The sequence below is a fragment of the Oncorhynchus tshawytscha genome, linkage group LG02, assembly GCF_018296145.1.
Source record: "Oncorhynchus tshawytscha isolate Ot180627B linkage group LG02, Otsh_v2.0, whole genome shotgun sequence".
Taxonomy (NCBI): domain Eukaryota; kingdom Metazoa; phylum Chordata; class Actinopteri; order Salmoniformes; family Salmonidae; genus Oncorhynchus; species Oncorhynchus tshawytscha.
In genome coordinates, this window is record NC_056430.1 from 22,028,271 (window position 1) to 22,048,379 (window position 20,109).

Consider the following 20,109-nt stretch of genomic DNA (forward strand, 5'->3'; position numbering starts at 1 on the left):
AGAAGTGAAAAAATATTCCTTAGGTGTTAATTTTCTAGAAATCTAAATACATAACCTAGATTCAATCCAATGTGTTAATTAGTTGAACATGTTTTTATTCCAACCTTGTGAAAGGGACAAACGGATACGTTTTCATTTTTCTCAAAAACAACTTTATATCGATGGAGTGCGTTTGATTTGACGGCTTGCACATGCGCAGTTCGCAGCACACGGCCGTTAGACCCAATGACGGGTTTTACGATTGAGTTTAGATATCCAACGTCGCCATGACATCGCCTACAAGTGTGGTCGGGGATTTCTATTGGAGAAGCAGTTTTAGCCTATCTTCATATTGTACTGTCTTTGACATAGGTCTTCGCATTATAATCAAAGCAACTGGTTGCTATGGCATCGGGGAGAGGTCGTCCCGTCAACCAATCAGAGATGAATTCCCACGGTCTTATAAACCAATGAAAATAGGACTCTGGGAATAGCGGAAATACATGAAACCCATGGCACAAATACATTTTTTGCTCATACCACGTGTTTATAGGGAATCGCGAGTTGATGATCGCCTAAAGCCAAGGTAAATATGCATTCACCGGTAAAAACGGTTTATAACTTTTATAAGTTGATCATTTTGCCTGGCGGCAAATTAAGTAAATTCTACCTATATGCGTACAGAACAATGTATGACTATTTTGCACGGCGACCTAACGTTAGCTAACTACCAAACTAAAGCTAACGGTACCCTCGCTAGAAGCACTAGCAGTAACCATAAATGAACGTTGTGGATCAGTCTTAACACTTTCCAGCATTAAATAGAGAGGTTTCTAACATTGTTTTTCTAAGGCAGTGGTGGAAAAAGTACCCAATTGTCATACTTTGAGTAAAAGTTAGAATTGTTTATTTTTTTAACATTTTTATAGAAAATAACCTTAATAGAAAATAACTCAAATCAAATCAAATCAAATCAAATTTTATTTGTCACATACACATGGTTAGCAGATGTTAATGCGAGTGTAGCGAAATGCTTGTGCTTCTAGTTCCGACAATGCAGTAATAACGAGCAAGTAATCTAACTAACAATTCCAAAAAAAACTACTGTCATACACAGTGTAAGGGGATAAAGAATATGTACATAAGGATATATGAATGAGTGATGGTACAGAGCAGCATAGGCAAGATACAGTAGATGATATCGAGTACAGTATATACATATGAGATAAGTATGTAAACCAAGTGGCATAGTTAAAGTGGCTAGTGATACATGTATTACATAAGGATGCAGTCGATGATATAGAGTACAGTATCAACGTATGCATATGAGATGAACAATGTAGGGTAAGTAACATTATATAAGGTAGCATTGTTTAAAGTGGCTAGTGATATATTTACATCATTTCCCATCAATTCCCATGATTAAAGTGGCTGGAGTAGAGTCAGTGTCATTGACAGTGTGTTGGCAGTAGCCACTCAATGTTAGTGGTGGCTGTTTAACAGTCTGATGGCCTTGAGATAGAAGCTGTTTTCAGTCTCTCAGTCCCAGCTTTGATGCACCTGTACTGACCTTGCCTTCTGGATGGCAGCGGGGTGAACAGGCAGTGGCTCGGGTGGTTGATGTCCTTGATGATCTTTATGGCCTTCCTGTAGCATCGGGTGGTGTAGGTGTCCTGGAGGGCAGGTAGTTTGCCCCCGGTGATGCGTTGTGCAGACCTCACTACCCTCTGGAGAGCCTTACGGTTGAGGGCAGTGCAGTTGCCATACCAGGCGGTGATACAGCCCGCCAGGATGCTCTCGATTGTGCATCTGTAGAAGTTTGTGAGTGCTTTTGGTGACAAGCCGAATTTCTTCAGCCTCCTGAGATTGAAGAGGCGCTGCTGCGCCTTCCTCACGATGCTGTCTGTGTGAGTGGACCAATTCAGTTTGTCTGTGATGTGTATGCCGAGGAACTTAAAACTTGCTACCCTCTCCACTACTGTTCCATCGATGTGGATGGGGGTGTTCCCTCTGCTGTTTCCTGAAGTCCACAATCATCTCCTTAGTTTTGTTGACGTTGAGTGTGAGGTTATTTTCCTGACACCACACTCCGAGGGCCCTCACCTCCTCCCTGTAGGCCGTCTCGTCGTTGTTGGTAATCAAGCCTACCACTGTTGTGTCGTCCGCAAACTTGATGATTGAGTTGGAGCGTGCATGGCCACGCAGTCGTGGGTGAACAGGGAGTACAGGAGAGGGCTCAGAACGCACCCTTGTGGGGCCCCAGTGTTGAGGATCAGCGGGGAGGAGATGTTGTTGCCTACCCTCACCACCTGGGGGCGGCCCGTCAGGAAGTCCAGTACCCAGTTGCACAGGGCGGGGTCGAGACCCAGGGTCTCGAGCTTGATGACGAGCTTGGAGGGTACTATGGTGTTGAATGCCGAGCTGTAGTCGATGAACAGCATTCTCACATAGGTATTCCTCTTGTCCAGATGGGTTAGGGCAGTGTGCAGTGTGGTTGAGATTGCATCGTCTGTGGACCTATTTGGGCGGTAAGCAAATTGGAGTGGGTCAAGGGTGTCAGGTAGGGTGGAGGTGATATGGTCCTTGACTAGTCTCTCAAAGCACTTCATGATGACGGATGTGAGTGCTACGGGGCGGTAGTCGTTTAGCTCAGTTACCTTAGCTTTCTTGGGAACAGGAACAATGGTGGCCCTCTTGAAGCATGTGGGAACAGCAGACTGGTATAGGGATTGATTGAATATGTCCGTAAACACACCGGCCAGCTGGTCTGCGCATGCTCTGAGGCGCGGCTGGGGATGCCGTCTGGGCCTGCAGCCTTGCGAGGGTTAACACGTTTAAATGTCTTACTCACTTCGGCTGCAGTGAAGGAGAGACCGCATGTTTCCGTTGCAGGCCGTGTCAGTGGCACTGTATTGTCCTCAAAGCGGGCAAAAAAGTTATTTAGTCTGCCTGGGAGCAAGACATCCTGGTCCGTGACTGGGCTGGGTTTCTTCCTGTAGTCCGTGATTGACTGTAGACCCTGCCACATACCTCTTGTGTCTGAGCCGTTGAATTGAGATTCTACTTTGTCTCTGTACTGGCGCTTAGCTTGTTTGATAGCCTTGCGGAGGGAATAGCTGCACTGTTTGTATTCAGTCATGTTACCAGACACCTTGCCCTGATTAAAAGCAGTGGTTCGTGCCTTCAGTTTCACACGAATGCTGCCATCAATCCACGGTTTCTGGTTAGGGAATGTTTTAATCGTTGCTATGGGAACGACATCTTCAACGCACGTTCTAATGAACTCGCACACCGTATCAGCGTATTCGTCAATGTTGTTGTCTGACGCAATACGAAACATCTCCCAGTCCACGTGATGGAAGCAGTCTTGGAGTGTGGAGTCAGCTTGGTCGGACCAGCGTTGGACATACCTCAGCGTGGGAGCTTCTTGTTTTAGTTTCTGTCTGTAGGCAGGGATCAACAAAATGGAGTCGTGGTCAGCTTTTCCGAAAGGGGGGGGCGGGGCAGGGCCTTATATGCGTCGCGGAAGTTAGAGTAACAATGATCCAGGGTCTTTCCACCCCTGGTTGCGCAATCGATATGCTGATAAAATTTAGGGAGTCTTGTTTTCAGATTTTTCTTGTTAAAATCCCCAGCTACAATGAATGCAGCCTCCGGATAAATCGTTTCCAGTTTGCAGAGAGTTAAATAAAGTTCGTTCAGAGCCATCGATGTGTCTGCTTGGGGGGATATATACGGCTGTGATTATAATCGAAGAGAATTCTCTTGGTAGATAATGCGGTCTACATTTGATTGTGAGGAATTCTAAATCAGGTGAACAGAAGGATTTGAGTTCCTGTATGTTTCTTTCATCACACCATGTCACGTTGGCCATAAGACATACGCCCCCGCCCGTCTTCTTACCAGAAAGATGTTTGTTTCTGTCGGCGCGATGCGTGGAGAAACCCGCTGGCTGCACCGCTTCGGATTGCGTCTCTCCAGTTAGCCATGTTTCCGTGAAGCAAAGAACGTTACAGTCTCTGATGTCCCTCTGGAATGCTACCCTTGCTCGGATTTCATCAACCTTGTTGTCAAGAGACTGGACATTGGCAAGAAGAATGCTAGGGAGTGGTGCACGATGTGCCGTCTCCGGAGTCTGACCAGAAGACCGCTTCGTTTCCCTCTTTTTCTGAGTCGTTTTTTTTTTGGGTCGCTGCATGTGATCCACTCGGTTACACTGGTTGTAAGGCAGAACACAGGATCCGCATCGCGAAAAACATATTCTTGGTCGTACTGATGGTGAGTTGACGCTGATCTCATATTCAGTAGTTCTTCTCGGCTGTATGTAAAGAAACCTAAGATGACCTGGGGTACTAGTGTAAGAAATAACACGTAAAAAACAAAAAACTGCATAGTTTCCTAGGAACGCGCGAGGCGGCCATCTCTGTCGGCGCAAGTAAAAGTCACCCAGTAAAATACTACAAAAGTAAAAGTCTAAAAGTATTTGATTTTAAATATACTTTAGTATCAAAAGTAAATGTAATTGCTGAAATATACTTAAATATCAAATATAAGACTATTAATAATTTCAAATTCCTCATTATGCAAACCAGTCAGCCCAAGTTTTTTTATATACATTTATTTATTTACGGATAACCAGGGGCACATTTCCAACACTCGGACATTAATTTCCAACGGAAGCATTTGTGTTTAGGTAGTCCACCAGATCAGAGGCAGTAGGGATATCAAGAGAACATCCTGGGTCAAGTGCAAGAATTTGACTATTTTCTTGTCAAAATGTAATGAGTACTTTTGGGTGTCAGGGAAAACGTATGAAGTAAAAAGTACATTATTTTCTTTAGGAATGTAGTGAAGTAAAAGTTGTCAAAACTATAAATAGTAAAGTACTGAAAATCCCCAAAATGACTTATGCTGTACATTAAAATATTTTTACTGAAGTACTTTACACCACTGTTCTAAGGCAATGTCAGAGACCAAGTTTCACTTACCTTAGACTCCCAATGTGTCCCAAAGTTTCACTGTGTGTTTGACATTTCTCAATGCTCTCATAAAGAGTTTGTGTAACTTGTGTGGAAATGTGTTCCTCCAGTGTTTATTGTTATGCCTGTAGATTTGGAACAGTGACTTTTCATTTCACTGTCAACTCTGTGTCTGTGTGTGAGATAAGAGAGGTATCTGGTGGTGGTGTAGGCTTAGAGTCACAGAGCCATGTCTATGGTTTCGAAGGATTACATTTTCTCTCACCAGAGCAAACACCTATAATTTGGAACCCGACTCAGGTTGCATAGGTGCCCACTCTTTGATATACAGTACCAGTTAAAAGTTTGGACACACCTACTCATTCAAGGGTTTAAATGTATTTTTACTATTTTCTACATCGTAGGATAATAGTGGAGACATCAAAACTATGAAATGACACATATGGAACCATGTAGTAACAAAAAGTGTTAATTAAACAAATCAAAATATATTTTGTATCTTAGATTTTTCAAAGTAGCCACCCTTTGCCTTGACAGCTTTGCACACTCTTGGCATTCTCTCAACCAGCTTCATGGGGAATGCTTTTCCAACAGTCTTGAAGGAGTTCCCACATATGCTGAGCACTTGTTGGCTGCTTTTCCTTCACTCTGCGGTCAAACTCATCCCAAACCATCACTAGCACATTAGAGGCTGCTGCCTATAGGCATAGACTAGGAATCACTGGCCACTTTAACCTCACTACGGTACGTGGGACGCTACCTGGCCAACATCCAGTGAAATTGCAGAGCGCCAAATTCAAATTATAAAAATTCATAAAACATACAAGTGTTACATATTGGCTTAAAGATGAACTTCTTGTTAATCCAACCACGGTGTCAGATTTCAAAAAGGCTTTACGGCGAAAGCATACTGTGCGATTATCTGAGAATAGCGCCCAGCAGACAAATCATTACAACAGTTACCAGTCAAGTAGAGGAGTTACACAAGTCAGAAATGGAGATAAAATTAATCACTTACCTTTGATGATCTTCATATGGTTGCACTCACAAGACTTCATTTACTCAATAAATGTTTGTTTTGTTCAATAAAGTCCCTGTTTATATCCAAAAACCTCAGTTTTGTTCTCGCGTTTTATTCAGTAATCCACAGGCTCAAACGCAGCCACAACAGGCAAACGAAAAATCCAAATAGTATCCGTAAAGTTCGTAGAAACATTTCAAACTATGTTTATAATCAATCCTCAGGTTGTTTTTAGCCTAAATAATCAACAATATTTCAACCGGACAATAACGTCGTCAATATAAAAGGTAAACAAGAAAGGCGCGCTCTCGGTCGCGCATATGAAAAAGCTCTGGGACACTGTAGGGTCCACTCATTCAGAGTGGTCTTACGCCCTCATTTATCAGAATACAAGCCTGAAACAATTTCTAAAGACTGTTGACATCTAGTGGAAGCCATAGGAAGTGCAATTTGAGTCCTAAGTCAATGGATACTACAAACATTTTTTTTAAATCCCACTTCCTGAATGGATTTTTCTCAGGTTTTCGCCTGCCACATCAGTTCTGTTATACTCACAGACATTATTTTAACAGTTTTGGAAACTTTCGAGGGTTTTCTATTATATGCATATCCTAGCTTCTGGGCCTGAGTAGCAGGCAGTTTACTTTGGGCACGCTTTTCATCCGGAAGTGAAAATAGCCCTACCCTTGTGAAGTTAAGGAATGGAACACTAGTCACTTTAATAATGTTTAAATATCTGGCATTACTCGTCTCATATGTATATAACGTATTCTATACTATTCTACGGTATCTTAGTCACTTAATGTTTACATATCTTGCATTACTCGTATGTATATACTGTATTCTATACTATTCTACTATATCTTAGTCTGTTCCGATCTGATATCACTTGTCCATATGTACACTGCTCAAAAAAATAAAGGGAACACTAAAATAACACATCCTAGATCTGAATTAATGAAATATTCTTATTAAATACTTTTTTCTTTACATAGTTGAATGTGCTGACAACAAAATCACACAAAAATTATCAATGGAAATCAAATTTATCAACCCATGGAGGTCTGGATTTGGAGTCACACTAAAAATTAAAGTGGAAAACCTCACTACAGGCTGATCCAACTTTGGTGTAATGTCCTTAAAACAAGTCAAAATGAGGCTCAGTAGTGTGTGTGGCCTCCACGTGCCTGTATGACCTCCCTACAACGCCTGGGCATGCTCCTGATGAGGTGGCGGATGGTCTCCTGAGGGATCTCCTCCCAGACCTGGACTAAAGCATCCGCCAACTCCTGGACAGTCTGTGGTGCAACGTGGCGTTGGTGGATGGAGCGAGACATGATGTCCCAGATGTGCTCAATTGGATTCAGGTCTGGGGAACGGGACGGGTCAGTCCATAGCATCAATGCCTTCCTCTTGCAGGAACTGCTGACACACTCCAGCCACATGAGGTCTAGCATTGTCTTGCATTAGGAGGAACCCAGGGCCAACTGCACCAGCATATGGTCTCACAAGGGGTCTGAGGATCTCATCTCGGTACCTAATGGCAGTCAGGCTACCTCTGGCGAGCACATGGAGGGCTGTGCAGCCCCCCAAAGAAATGCCACCCCACACCATGACTGACCCACCGCCAAACCGGTCATGCTGGAGGATGTTGCAGGCAGCAGAACGTTCTCCACGGTGTCTCCAGACTCTGTCACGTCTGTCACGTGCTCAGTGTGAACCTGCTTTCATCTGTGAAGAGCACAGGGCGCCAGTGGCGAATTTGCCAATCGTTGTGTTCTCTGGCAAATGCCAAACGTCCTGCACGGTGTTGGGCTGTAAGCACAACCCCCACCTGTGGACGGTGGGCCCTCATACCACCCTCATGGAGTCTGTTTCTGACCGTTTGAGCAGACACATGCACATTTGTGGCCTGCTGGAGGTCATTTTGCAGGGCTCTGGCAGTGCTCTTCTTGCTCCTCCTTGCACAAAGGCGGAGGTAGCGGTCCTGCTGCTGGGTTGTTGCCCTCCTACGGCCTCCTCCACGTCTCCTGATGTACTGGCCTGTCTCCTGGTAGCGCCTCCATGCTCTGGACACTACGCTGACAGACACAGCAAACCTTCTTGCCATAGCTCGCATTGATGTGCCATCCTGGATGGCCTGCACTACCTGAGCCATTTGTGTGGGTTGTATACTCTGTCTCATGCTACCACTAGAGTGAAAGCACCGCCAGCATTCAAAAGTGACCAAAACATCAGCCAGGAATCATAGGAACTGAGAAGTGGTCTGTGGTCACCACCTGCAGAACCACTCCTTTATTGGGGGTGTCTTGCTAATTGCCTATAATTTCCACCTGTTGTCTATTCCATTTGCACAACAGCATGTGAAATTTATTGTCAATCAGTGTTGCTTCCGAAGTGGACAGTTTGATTTCACAGAAGTGTGATTGACTTGGAGTTACATTATGTTTTTAAGTGTTCCCTTTATTTTTTTGAGCAATGTATATAGTCTTACTTCATTCCTACTTAGATTTGTGTGTATTGGGTATATGTTGTGTAATTAGTTTGATATTACTTGTTAGATATTACTGCACTGTCGGAGCTAGATGCACAAGCAATTCGCTACACCTGCAATAACATCTGCTAATCACGTGTGTGAACAATAACATTTTATTTTAATTAGGTTGAGGTCGGGTGATTGTGGAGGCCAGGTCATCTGATGCAGCACTCCATCACTCTCCTTGGTCAAATAGCCCTTCCAGAGCTTGGAGGTGTTTTTTGGGTCATTGTCCTGTTGAAAAACAAATGATCGTCCCATTAAGCTCAACCCAGATGGGATATCACTTCAGAATGCTGTGGTAGCCATGCTGGTTAAGTGTGCCTTGAACCACACTTGCTGCGAAGATCACCCCATCCATTCACCTACTGGTTGGAACGAGGATCTCAAATTTGGACTCAAGTTTTTCTTGGCCCAAGCAAGTCTCTTCTTATTATTGGTGTCCTTTAGTCGGGATTTCTTTGCAGAAATTCAACCGTGAAGGCCTGATTCACACAGTGTTCTCTGAGCAGTTGATGTTGATGTGTCTGTCACTTGAACTCTGTGAAGCATTTATTTGGGCTGCAATCTGAGTCTGGTAACTATCTAATGAACTTATCCTCTGCAGCAGAGGTAACTCTGGGTCTTCCTTTCTTGTGGTGGTCCTCATGAGAACCAGTTTCATCGTAGTGCTTGATGGTTTTTGCGACTGCACTTGAAGAAACTTTAAAAGGTCTTGAAATTTTCTGTATTGACTGACCTTCATGTCTTCAAGTAAGGATTTACTGTTGTTTCCCTTTGCTTATTTGAGCTGTTCTTGCCATAATATGGACTTTGACTTTTACCAAATAGGTCTATCTTCTGTATACCACCCCTACTTTGTCACAACACAACTGATTGGCTCAAACGCATTAAGAAGGAAAGAAATTCCACAAATGAACTTTTAACAGAGCACACCTGTTAATTGCATTCCAGGTGACTACTTCATGAAGCTGGTTGCGAGAATGCCAAGAGTGTGCAAAGCAGTTGTCAAGGCAAAGGGTAGCTACGTTGAAGAATCTCAAATATAAACACTTTTTTGGTTACTACATGATTCCATGTGTTATTTCATCGTTTTGATGTCTTCACTATTATTCTACAATGTAGAAAATAGTTCAAATAAAGAAAAACCCTTGAATGAGTAGGTGTGTCCAAACTATTGACTGGTACTGGAGATATCCTAGTGAGTGCTTCTAATGTCTGACAAACCTGTCAAATAGTAGCCTAATTTGTTCTTATCTGAACCTATACTGTAAGTGTAATTTTTTGGGCTAATTGAAAAACAAGCTAGATCTAAGAGTGTATTCATTTTGAATCAGTTTCTAATCCAACAGGACAGGAGACGAAGGCTTTTCTTGCACATAGCTTCTCCAAGTAGTCCATGTGGCTCCAGTCCAATGCAAACTATCTCAGAAGGATTAGGTGAGAGGTGGGGGAAGTACAATTTGAGTTGGGACACATTAAGTTGTGTGTGTGTGTGTGTGTGCTCTGTGTACCCACCTGTGTCCTCCTGAATGACAGGCATTTGACAACCTGCTGTGAGATGCCTTACCTCAGCCAACTCTATGACACATTTTTTGGAGAGAGACAACCATGGATAGACACAGGCCATGTTCACCAGAAAACAGAACAGCAATACTGTGGAATTGGTGTTTGTGTTACATAACCAGCCTATGGAACCTCTACCTCCTAGGTCATTTGGTCTGGTATTGACCCAACCTTCAGAACCCTGCCTTCCTCCTGTCTTGCCCTCATTCCTCTTTCCCTCAGACTTCCTGGGGGGTTCCAAGAACTAGCCACTCTGATTTCGCTGCTATGCAGAACCACAATCTGACAAGGCAAGGCGTGTTGTAGAGTGCTGCTGACAACCTTTCAAAATCTCATAGTGGGGTGATGGCAGGTTGGGTTAGGAAGAAGACTCTTGGAAAGTTCAGTGTTCCTCTGATGCGTACAGGAGGTTATAAGAAACTGGCCTAATGAATAGGTTTTAACATAGGCCCAATAGCAGATGTTCATTAAAACCATGATCAGGCCTAGGCTATGTTCCGATGAGTTGTTGGTTGCATTAGAATTAGCTGCCTCTTAAATGGCAGGTTTAAAAGCTATGATGGAACAAACACACACTGGGCTAATCTTGCCATGTCTGTCCTTCATAGATTAGATTGGCTCCCCTCAACCAAAGGCATGTTTTGTTATTGGTCCTGGACATCTCACCTGTTTTAAATGTTTTTATTCTAGTCTGTCATTTGGATGAGAGGGAAAGAAACACACGTCTTACATTGTCAGCATCACTCTCATATTTTTTATTTTACCTTTATTTAACTAGGCAAGTCTTATTTTGACGGCCTAGGCCGCCATTGAAAATAAGAATTTGTTCTTAAAATAAAAAATACGATGATGCTGACGTGTGTTTCTTTCCCTCTCATCCAAATGACAGACTTTGGTTGAGGGGAGCCAATCTAATCTATGAAGGACAGACATGGCAAGATTAGCCCAGTGTGTGTTTGTTCCATCATAGCTTTTAAACCTGCCATTTAAGAGGCAGCTAATTCTAATGCAACCAACAACTCATCGGAACATAGCCTAGGCCTGATCATGGTTTTATTGAACATCTGCTAGTGGGTTAACTGCCTGTTCAGGGGCAGAATGACAGATTTGTACCTTGTCAGCTCGGGGATTTGAACTTGCAACCTTCCGGTTACTAGTCCAACGCTCTAACCACTAGGCTACCCTGCCGCCCTGACGTTAGAGGCATTGCAGAGTTGGCTGGAGGCCACAATTCCCTACCCCATTAGCACGCCCCTGGTCCTCCCCTCCACCCTCCTTTCCCAAGACCCGCAGTGTCTGCTGTGAGTCACTCGGCCCCTGTTAATCTGAGATCCCTCTGACGTTTGGGCTCAGATCTCTCTCTCTCTCTCACACACACACACTCCTGTTCCGCTGGCACTGTGATTACTGGGGTTTAGTGGGTTGGGCACACACTCGTAGTGGGTCGGGGTAATGGTTAGCACCGTAGCAACAGGATGAAAATGGCAGAGACATTGAAAGGACAGGATAAATTTACACACTCACTCATTTGCCCTAATATGGCTCTGCTCACACGCCAATTTATGTAGCCTAAGCCATCAGAGACATTCAGTCACATATCCTTAAGCTTTCTAGACACACAGATGATTTTAATATAGCCTAGTCCAATTCTATAATAATTATTTTGCCTAGCTTTAATGCAGAGTTTCCCAAACTAGGGGTCGAAACCCCATGCGGGGTTGCCTGATTTTAAAAGGGGATGGTGAGAAAAATAAATAATTGGTTGTAGTAAACAGAGCGGTTTCTATTTACTTCCTACAAATGTGGCGCTGTCTTTTGAACAATTTAAGTTACAACATTTTATGAACCCATCACTGAAAGAGAAGACTCTCAGGAACACATACAGTATGTATCTTCTCTTTTCCTCAACAATGCCCACAAGCATAGTTAGAAAACAGTGGACAAGACTAGGTGCTAAATCAGTGGAGGAACAATAACATAATGAATGACATGGAACTCTATTCCACATCAAGTAACTGATGCAAGCAGTAAAATTAGATTTAAAAAACAGATTTAAAAAAACACCTCATGGAACAACGGTGACTGAAGCAACACAAACATTGGCACAATACGCACATACACACACACGCGCGATAACATTCGCACTATACATACACATGGATTTAGTACTGTAGATATGTGGTGGAGTAGGGGCCTGAGGGCACACAGTGTGTTGTGCAATCTGTGAATGTATTGTAATGTTTTAAAATGGTATAAACTGCCTTAATTTTGCTGGACCCCAGGAAAAGTAGCTGCTGTTTCGGCAGCAACTAATGGGGATCCATAATAAATACAAATGATGCACATATTCTGTCAAAAGTACTGTCAGACTGATTTGTAATAGACTGCTGTAGCCCCAAGTGTGTGTAGTAAATTTTTCAGTTTTTTCCCAGGTTTTTTTTTCTTCATATTTTTACTCATTGGAATCAAAATGAGGTCGGGGCCAAAAGTTTGGGATACCCATGCTTTAATATCTGTCACACTCTTGTTGACTGATAGTTTAAACTAGTGATGGACAGATTGAGAGAGAGATTTGGTATTCTCTTTAGGCTGGCCTATTCTAGGACTGTGTGGATCATATGAAATCAGATCTGACAACTGAGCCATATCTGATATTATCTATGCACACACTCTGTCTGTCTTCTGCCAGGATGGGAGGGGGTTTCCCTGCCCCTGAGAGGGAGAGGGGGGAGAAGAGACTAAAGCCCTTCTGGAGGGACACTATGGCTTTATTTGTGCACCATCAATTCTAAACCAAGGAGTGACACTGCCAGGAAAAGCAATAACTCTCCCTCCATACCTCTGATAGTCCAACATTTTAACTGCCAATCATCATTCCCTCCATAGGTCACAGACAGTCAGTAATTTGGTCACTGACTGTTTTGTAAAGTGTTTGTTGGTGTCTTGTTAAATGTATGACGTATATCCTAACCTTTGCTCTTTTGTTGTCCTGCCCTGTAGTGCTTAGCCTAGGGTCATTCCATGTCATTTCAGCAAGCCATGACACCTACCATCTCAGATTTTCCTGAAATAATTTCTGTAGTTAGAAACGGACAACTATTTTTCAGGAATGCTTATCTTATCCAAGTTTTAATTTGAATTAGCCTTTTTTATTCATTTATAGGATTCACGTAATATTCAACAAATTATAGCACCCAACATCTGCTTTGGACCAAACTTCTTCCTACCATTGAGTAAGACATGAGAAATCCAATAAAATGGTCAAAAGCCATCCAAGGACCCCCCACATCCCATGCAAATCCCACCCCAATAACCAGTATACAGGATCTGTTCTCTATGTTTGACACGTTAATATGGAGCTGCGGCTTGGAGTATTGCTTCTTCAATATTTGTATCTGTGCATCTGGTAATGTGTTGTTTTCCTCTGTTAGAGAAATTAGCCATTGGAAGTTTCTTGCATTATTTACCATAAATCAGAGTGACAGTACCTTATTTTGCCCACTAGATGCCACTGTTTCTGCTACTGCCACCACACCCTTTCATACATTTTCCAGGTTTATTAAATGAGTCAACATTTTTTTTTTGCAGCTTTGGGTAGAAACCAGTCGCTTTTGCTCATGGTTAAAATAAATAGTGTGGTCAGGCCAGTCCTCCATGAAAGCAATTCAGTTTGTCCTTCTCTTAGCAACGTAATGAATCAACCCAACTCTCCTTGAATAGTCCAACAAATGGAAGCTCTCTGAGGGCTATCCATATGGTGCAATTCTCATGAATAATTTTCCTACAAGCCTGTGGAGAAATTGGCTAGTGACTAACCCTAATAAATAAGAAAAATACAATTATAAACCATTGCATGGAAGTCATGTTTGTAAATACAATTATTAGAAAACATCTCTCTATGTGTGTGTGTGTGATTTGTGACATTTAACATTGCAGAACAATATACAGTGTGTATTTGGGACTTTTACTGTTGAAGAGACCATAACATTGAAACCATTTAGAACTGCTGTAGCCTAATGGTTTGCTTGTTCACTGGGAATGGTCTAACTAATCCAGACTTTATTTTGAAGGACATAGAAGGTCTGTTTCCTGGACAATCATTAAGCCAAAGAGAATAACAAACTGAATTGCTTTCATGGAGGATTGGCTTGAATTGTGAGGATGACTATACAATCTGTTTTCATCATGAGCAACAGCTATTGGTTTTCAAACCAATGTTTCAAAGAAAATGTGATCCATTTAACAAACACGAGACCTCCAACATGGATAAAAGGGTGTGGTGGCAATTAGAAGGAGCAGTGGCATCTAGTGAGCAAAACGTGGTACTTTCACACTCATTTATGGGAAATAATGCAAGTGATTTTGATGGCTGATTTCTCTGAACAGAGGGAAAATAACCAGATTTACAGGGAATACGTTACAAAGAAACCATACTCTAATCAGCAGCTCCATACTACTTGTCAAACATGGAGAACTAATACTGGTTGTTGGGGTGGGATTGGCATGAGGGGACCGTGGGTGGCTTTTGATCATTTTATTGGATTCCTCATGTCTTACTCCATTGTTAGGAAAACATCCGATTTGGACATTCAGTTAAGTAATATATTTATTGAAGATTCTATGAATTCTATAAATAAAAATAGATGGAATCAAAAATTGGGTCGAATCAATTAGCTTAATTCTAAGACGTAATTATATTTGAACAAAATAGTGTTTTCAGGAATGCTTATCTTAACTACAGAATAGTGGGTGTTAAAATCCCTCTTTCTTGTGCTTTTGAAGGCGGAATAACTCGCTAGTTATTAAGAAGCATAGTTGGCTATATAAGGCTCCATAAGTGGCACAAGCAAGTGACTGTTATGCCAGGGAAGTCGGTTAGATTGGGGGAGGGAGGCCCTGGTATTTGTCCTTGAGAGTACACAAGCGTGGCTCCGTTCCACAGTAACAGCCGAGTCGTTGGAACCTGCTTTGTTAGGTAGAGTATGCAGGAGGTGTAGGAAGGACCATGGCAGAATCCTGTCCTGGTGCCAACTCTCCTACATTCCTCCCTCTACTCCACCCTACCTTACCCTAGTCCACCCCTTCTCTCTCTCTGGCACCCTATTGCTCTAATTAGAATCTGATGGACTTTTGTTGAGGGATTACTACCTTATATTGAGCCTGGGATCTCATTTTCACTGGTTTATTATAACATACTCTGGCACAATGGCTGTCTCACTCTCTTTCTCCCACTTTGGCTCTCTCCACTTGTCCTATTTTGCTATGATAGGGTCAGGCTGATCCCTCCTGTTCTCTTCAGCTGGGGATCACGTGTAGCAGATCACCCAGAGAATTATGGACTTGAAGGGATTTGAGACTGCAAAGGGGTTTAGTCTCAGATTGTGGAAGCAGGGAAGTGCAAAAGTAGTGATGTTGTGGGATTGTAAAAGGTGCACTATGCAGAAATTGCTCTGCCATTTCCTGGTTGCTAAAATTCTAATATTTCCTCATTTCAGTTCGTGACAAAACAAGCAAGTAGTGTAGAGAATCATTGTACCATCTAAACCACTGTGAAATATATTTTCCATAACCCAAAATATTGTATTTTCACCTGTTTGAAGCTGGTGTACAAAACCTAAAGTAAGCTTAAGCACGGGAAGCATAGAAATAGCGCATATAGAACAGATCTACCGCTTCTTAGACTTGATTTCAATGAGAATGACTGATCTATAACTAACATTTCTACGTGAATTTGGTCAAGTTACCAAAAAGTTAGATATTGCAGCTTTCAAGGGGTCGATGGGGACAGAGGAATTGTATTGAGAGGGAGTGGTGATGATGGTGGAGAGAAGGTAAAAATGACTAGGGCTACTCTACTCTCTTATCATCAATCTGACACACTGAACATATTCCAGCTCCCCACTCATTGGCACAGACCTTGAATTGTAAATTACTTTTATGTTTAAGATATGGAAAATGTCTGCAAATCTCTCAGCTGATCTGAATCTGTTGTAACGTAGGCTACTTGTAGGGTTTGTTATTGCACATATTTTCAGTCTGTATGTGGATGTATTCATCTATTTAGCTGCCTGTAAGAATGTAGGCTATGGTTTTTTTTCTGTCTGTTTGATTACTGAATATGTGTGTGTCTTGCGCTATCAAAACACTTTCTTCAGTGACACAGGCTGCAGTACTTTTCCACTGTGCTCTGCAGCTCTCTGTCTGCTGTGGGACTCAGTGGCCTGCTCATTGGACCAGGCCCAGTTTCCCCATCAACACCCACTCAGGGGCCTTCATCACACCCATCACCCAATCCGCTGGCTGGCCAGCTCACCTCAACAGCCAGCCAGACACTCCATCTCTCAATCCATCAGACACTGCTCTTCCTTTCTGGTAGTGATTCAGCAAGCAATGCAGATGGAGAGTTTTGGCTGGGCGGGTTCATTAGACATTAGAGGAGAGGGAGTGCTACCTCTGTGATCTATCCAGACACACATGCACTCTCCCTCACGTGTTCACACAAGCACTGCAATGCAGAACCATGGCACAAATTGTTGGTCAGGACACCAAAACACACTGTTTCCTGCCTAAATAACTTCTGTCAACAGCCTGCGTCACTGCCCACACTTGTTTTAAAAACACACACTGACTAATGACTATGCATCTGAAGCAAAAACCTATTATCAACATGAAGCCACAGCAGCCTAATAACCCACCTACATCAGACCACCAATGCTGCTTCCCAACAATCGGGCTGTTTTTAGTGTGTGAGGGTGCACTGTGCAGGATCTTGACTTAAGTAAGTATTGTGTTTCCAGGGTGAGAGCAGATTCCAGCCCTCAGTAACCCTGTAATTATCATATTTCCTTTTTTAATATGATCATATTTCCAAGTGGAGCTTTAAAAGCCAAGCTTGATTTCCCCAAAGGCAGCCTGTCCAGACTCTCTCTCTCTCTTGCTCTCCTTCTCTCCAGAGAAGTAATTTTCCCTTTTCAACCCTCTCCCCATCCTTTTCTATCATGTTGGTTTACCTGGGCCTCTAGTCCTGTAAGTGTCTGATACACAGCAGATAGGTGGACAGTGTTGATAGGCTACCTGTACTGGCTGGCTCTCCTTTTCTGGTCATGAACAAAGGACAACATGCATGCAGGACAACGTGAACTAAGTGCATGGGTCCTAAGGAGAGCCAGGCCTTGGCTACGTGCATGGATGGGATGTTTGTCAGTGGTGGTGGCATTTCTTTGTGTTTGTCAGCGCTCAGGCCCCTCAGGCTTTTAATAGCATGTGATAAGGTGTGTGTGACTGCTGATATTTAGGGCGAGAGGTGTGCGTGTGTGAGAGAGCAGTTATATTTAGTGTTGATGAGCCATAAGGCATGTGTACACCCATCCTGTCACCTCACGTGTGGTGAGATGAGATCTCTGGGTGAGGAAATCTCAGGAAGGTGGGTGCACACACCAACTTGACACACTGAACCTATGGAACGGTTGGCTGTTTAGCAACAAAACAGACACGCGCGTAACTGGGGCAAAACAGAGTTGTCTTAGATGGTTGTCAACATGTGAAATATATTTAGCCTCCAAAGTTTGTTTATTAAAAACATAAATACATTGAGCACTTGTCTGTCATACATCATTACAGTTGTTGGTTAGCTAGTTTGTGAATTTTTGCCATGTTAGAATTGACATAAAATCAGTCAAAACACCTCAAGACGTGGTATCAAGAACAAGATGAAACTAGCTGAAATTAGTTTCTTGTCATTGTTGCTAGCTATCTAGTCATCCAAAATCACAACAGACTTATGCCCCATTGAAGCGTGCACATTGTTTTCGTGACGTTGTCAGCTAACCCATGTATGCCGTGGTGTCAGGGCTCTACGCTGACCTTTTCGACAAGGAGCACATTTTAAAAACTGTAGACGAACACAAATTGAGGAGCACAGTGAAAAATATTTATGGGTAATAAAGCTAGAATCCTTAATTTATTCTTCTTAAAATTCCAGGTCATACAGCAAAATATTTAGGTGCATACGGGAGTAAAATGGTCACACTGTAGAGCCCTGGGAGTCAAGTTGACAGGAGAGAGATGCCTCTCCACAGAAGAAGACCCTATTGACCTGCTGGCTATGTTGTGGATAAGGCCTTCATTTCCGTTGCAAAGATGCTATGAGGCTGCGCATCCCTGGCCACTGTATGGAAATGGCATGACACAACATTCAAACACAAACAAATCATACACCCATTACAGGTATGCTAGATCCCTGTAACCTTGGCCTGTTTATGAACAGATGTTGCTCTCTGGGTTCTTGGACACTGACTGAACACAGAGGAGTGGGGTTGAGCCAACACCCGTTTACCCCTAGCAGCAGGGGGCAATGGCTAAACTAGTGAAAAGAGGCTCTGTCACGCACACCCTTGCACCACTGATCAGTGTGTTCAGGTGCTGTTCTTTTAATAAGAAATATTTAAACTCTCAGCAAATTGAATCTACGTACTTGAGGAGAAGTGCACTCCATTACAAAATTTGATTATTTTCAAAGCAAATATATTTATTTATTACATTTTGTTCCGAAGACTGCTTTCAAAGATTCAAACAATGAGGGTGTGTCCTCAAGTCCAGACAGCCTTAACTGGGGCTAGTGATGCAATTCTGCTATCCTGGTTACCAGCAGGATATGAAGTCAGGGTGGGAACTAGGGCTGGGCAATATGGAGAAAATGCAGTACCAGTCAAGAGTGGACACCTACTCATTCCAGTGTTTTTTTTTAAATAATATTGTAGGATAATAGTGAAGACGTCAAAACTATTAAATAACATATGGAATCATGTAGTAACCAAAAAAGTGTTAAACAAATCAAAGTATATTTCTTTAAATACCTCCCTTTGCCTTGATGACAGGTTTGGAAATTCTTGGCCTTCTCTCAACCAGCTTCACCTGGAATGCTTTTCCAACAGTCTTGAAGGAGTTCCCACATATGCTAAGCACTTGTTGGCTGCTTTTCCTTCACTCTGCGGTCCCACTCATCCCAATTGCGTGTTTCTTGGCCCAAGCAAGTCTTGCCTTCTTATTGGTGTTCTTTACAAGTGGTTTATTTGCAGCAATTTGACCATGAAGGCCTGATTCACAGTCTACTCTGAACAGTTGATGTTGATGTGTCTGTTATAGAGGTTGACTAATTTAATCGGAATGGCCGATTTTAATTAGGGCCGATTTTTCAAGTTTTCATAACAATCGGAAATCGGTATTTTTGGGAGCAGATTTGACCATTTATTTTTATTTTTTTATACCTTTTTTATTTAACTAGGCGAGTCAGTTAAGAACACATTCTTATTTTCAATGACGGCCTAGGACTGGTGGGTTAACTGCCTCGTTCAGGGTCAGAACGACAGATTTTCACCTTGTCAGCTCGGGGGATCCAATCTTGCAACCGTACAGTTAACTAGTCCAACGCAATAATGACCTGCCTCTCTCTCGTTGCACTCCACAAGGAGACTGTCTGTTACGCGAATGCAGTAAGCCAAGGTAAGTTGCTAGCTAGCATTAAACTTATCTTATAAAAAACAATCAATCATAATCACTAGTTAACTACACATGGTTGATGATATTACTAGATATTATCTAGCGTGTCCTGCGTTGCATATAATCTGATTGAGCATACAAGTATCTAAGTATCTGACTGAGCGGTGGTAGGCAGAAGCCGGCTCGTAAACATGAATTCAAACAGCACTTTCGTGCGTTTTGCCAGCAGCTCTTCGTTGTGTGTCAAGCATTGCGCTGTTTATGACTTCAAGCCTATCAACTCCCGAGATGAGGCTGGTGTAACCGAAGTGAAATGGCTAGCTAGTTAGCGCACGCTAATAGCGTTTCAAACGTCACTTGCTCTGAGCCTTGGGGTGGTTGTTTCCCTTGCTCTGCATGGGTAACGCAGCTTCGATTGTGGCTGTTGTCGTTGTATTGCTGGTTTGAGCCCAGGGAGGAGCGAGGAGGGGGACGGAAGCTATACTGGCAATACTAAAGTGCCTATAAGAACATCTAATAGTCAAAGTTTA

At 42.7% G+C, this 20,109-nt stretch overlaps 1 protein-coding gene across 1 annotated transcript in view; it reads left to right on the top strand.

Annotated features, from left to right (window-relative positions):
- Positions 1-417: 417 nt before the first annotated feature.
- LOC112219483 (inositol hexakisphosphate kinase 2) overlaps positions 418-20,109 on the top strand; it is a 36,249-nt gene continuing 16,557 nt past the window's right edge. Inside the window, exon 1 of the mRNA XM_024380776.2 lies at positions 418-565. The gene's annotated coding sequence lies outside the window, so the exon portion shown is untranslated. The remainder of the gene's footprint in view (positions 566-20,109) is intronic.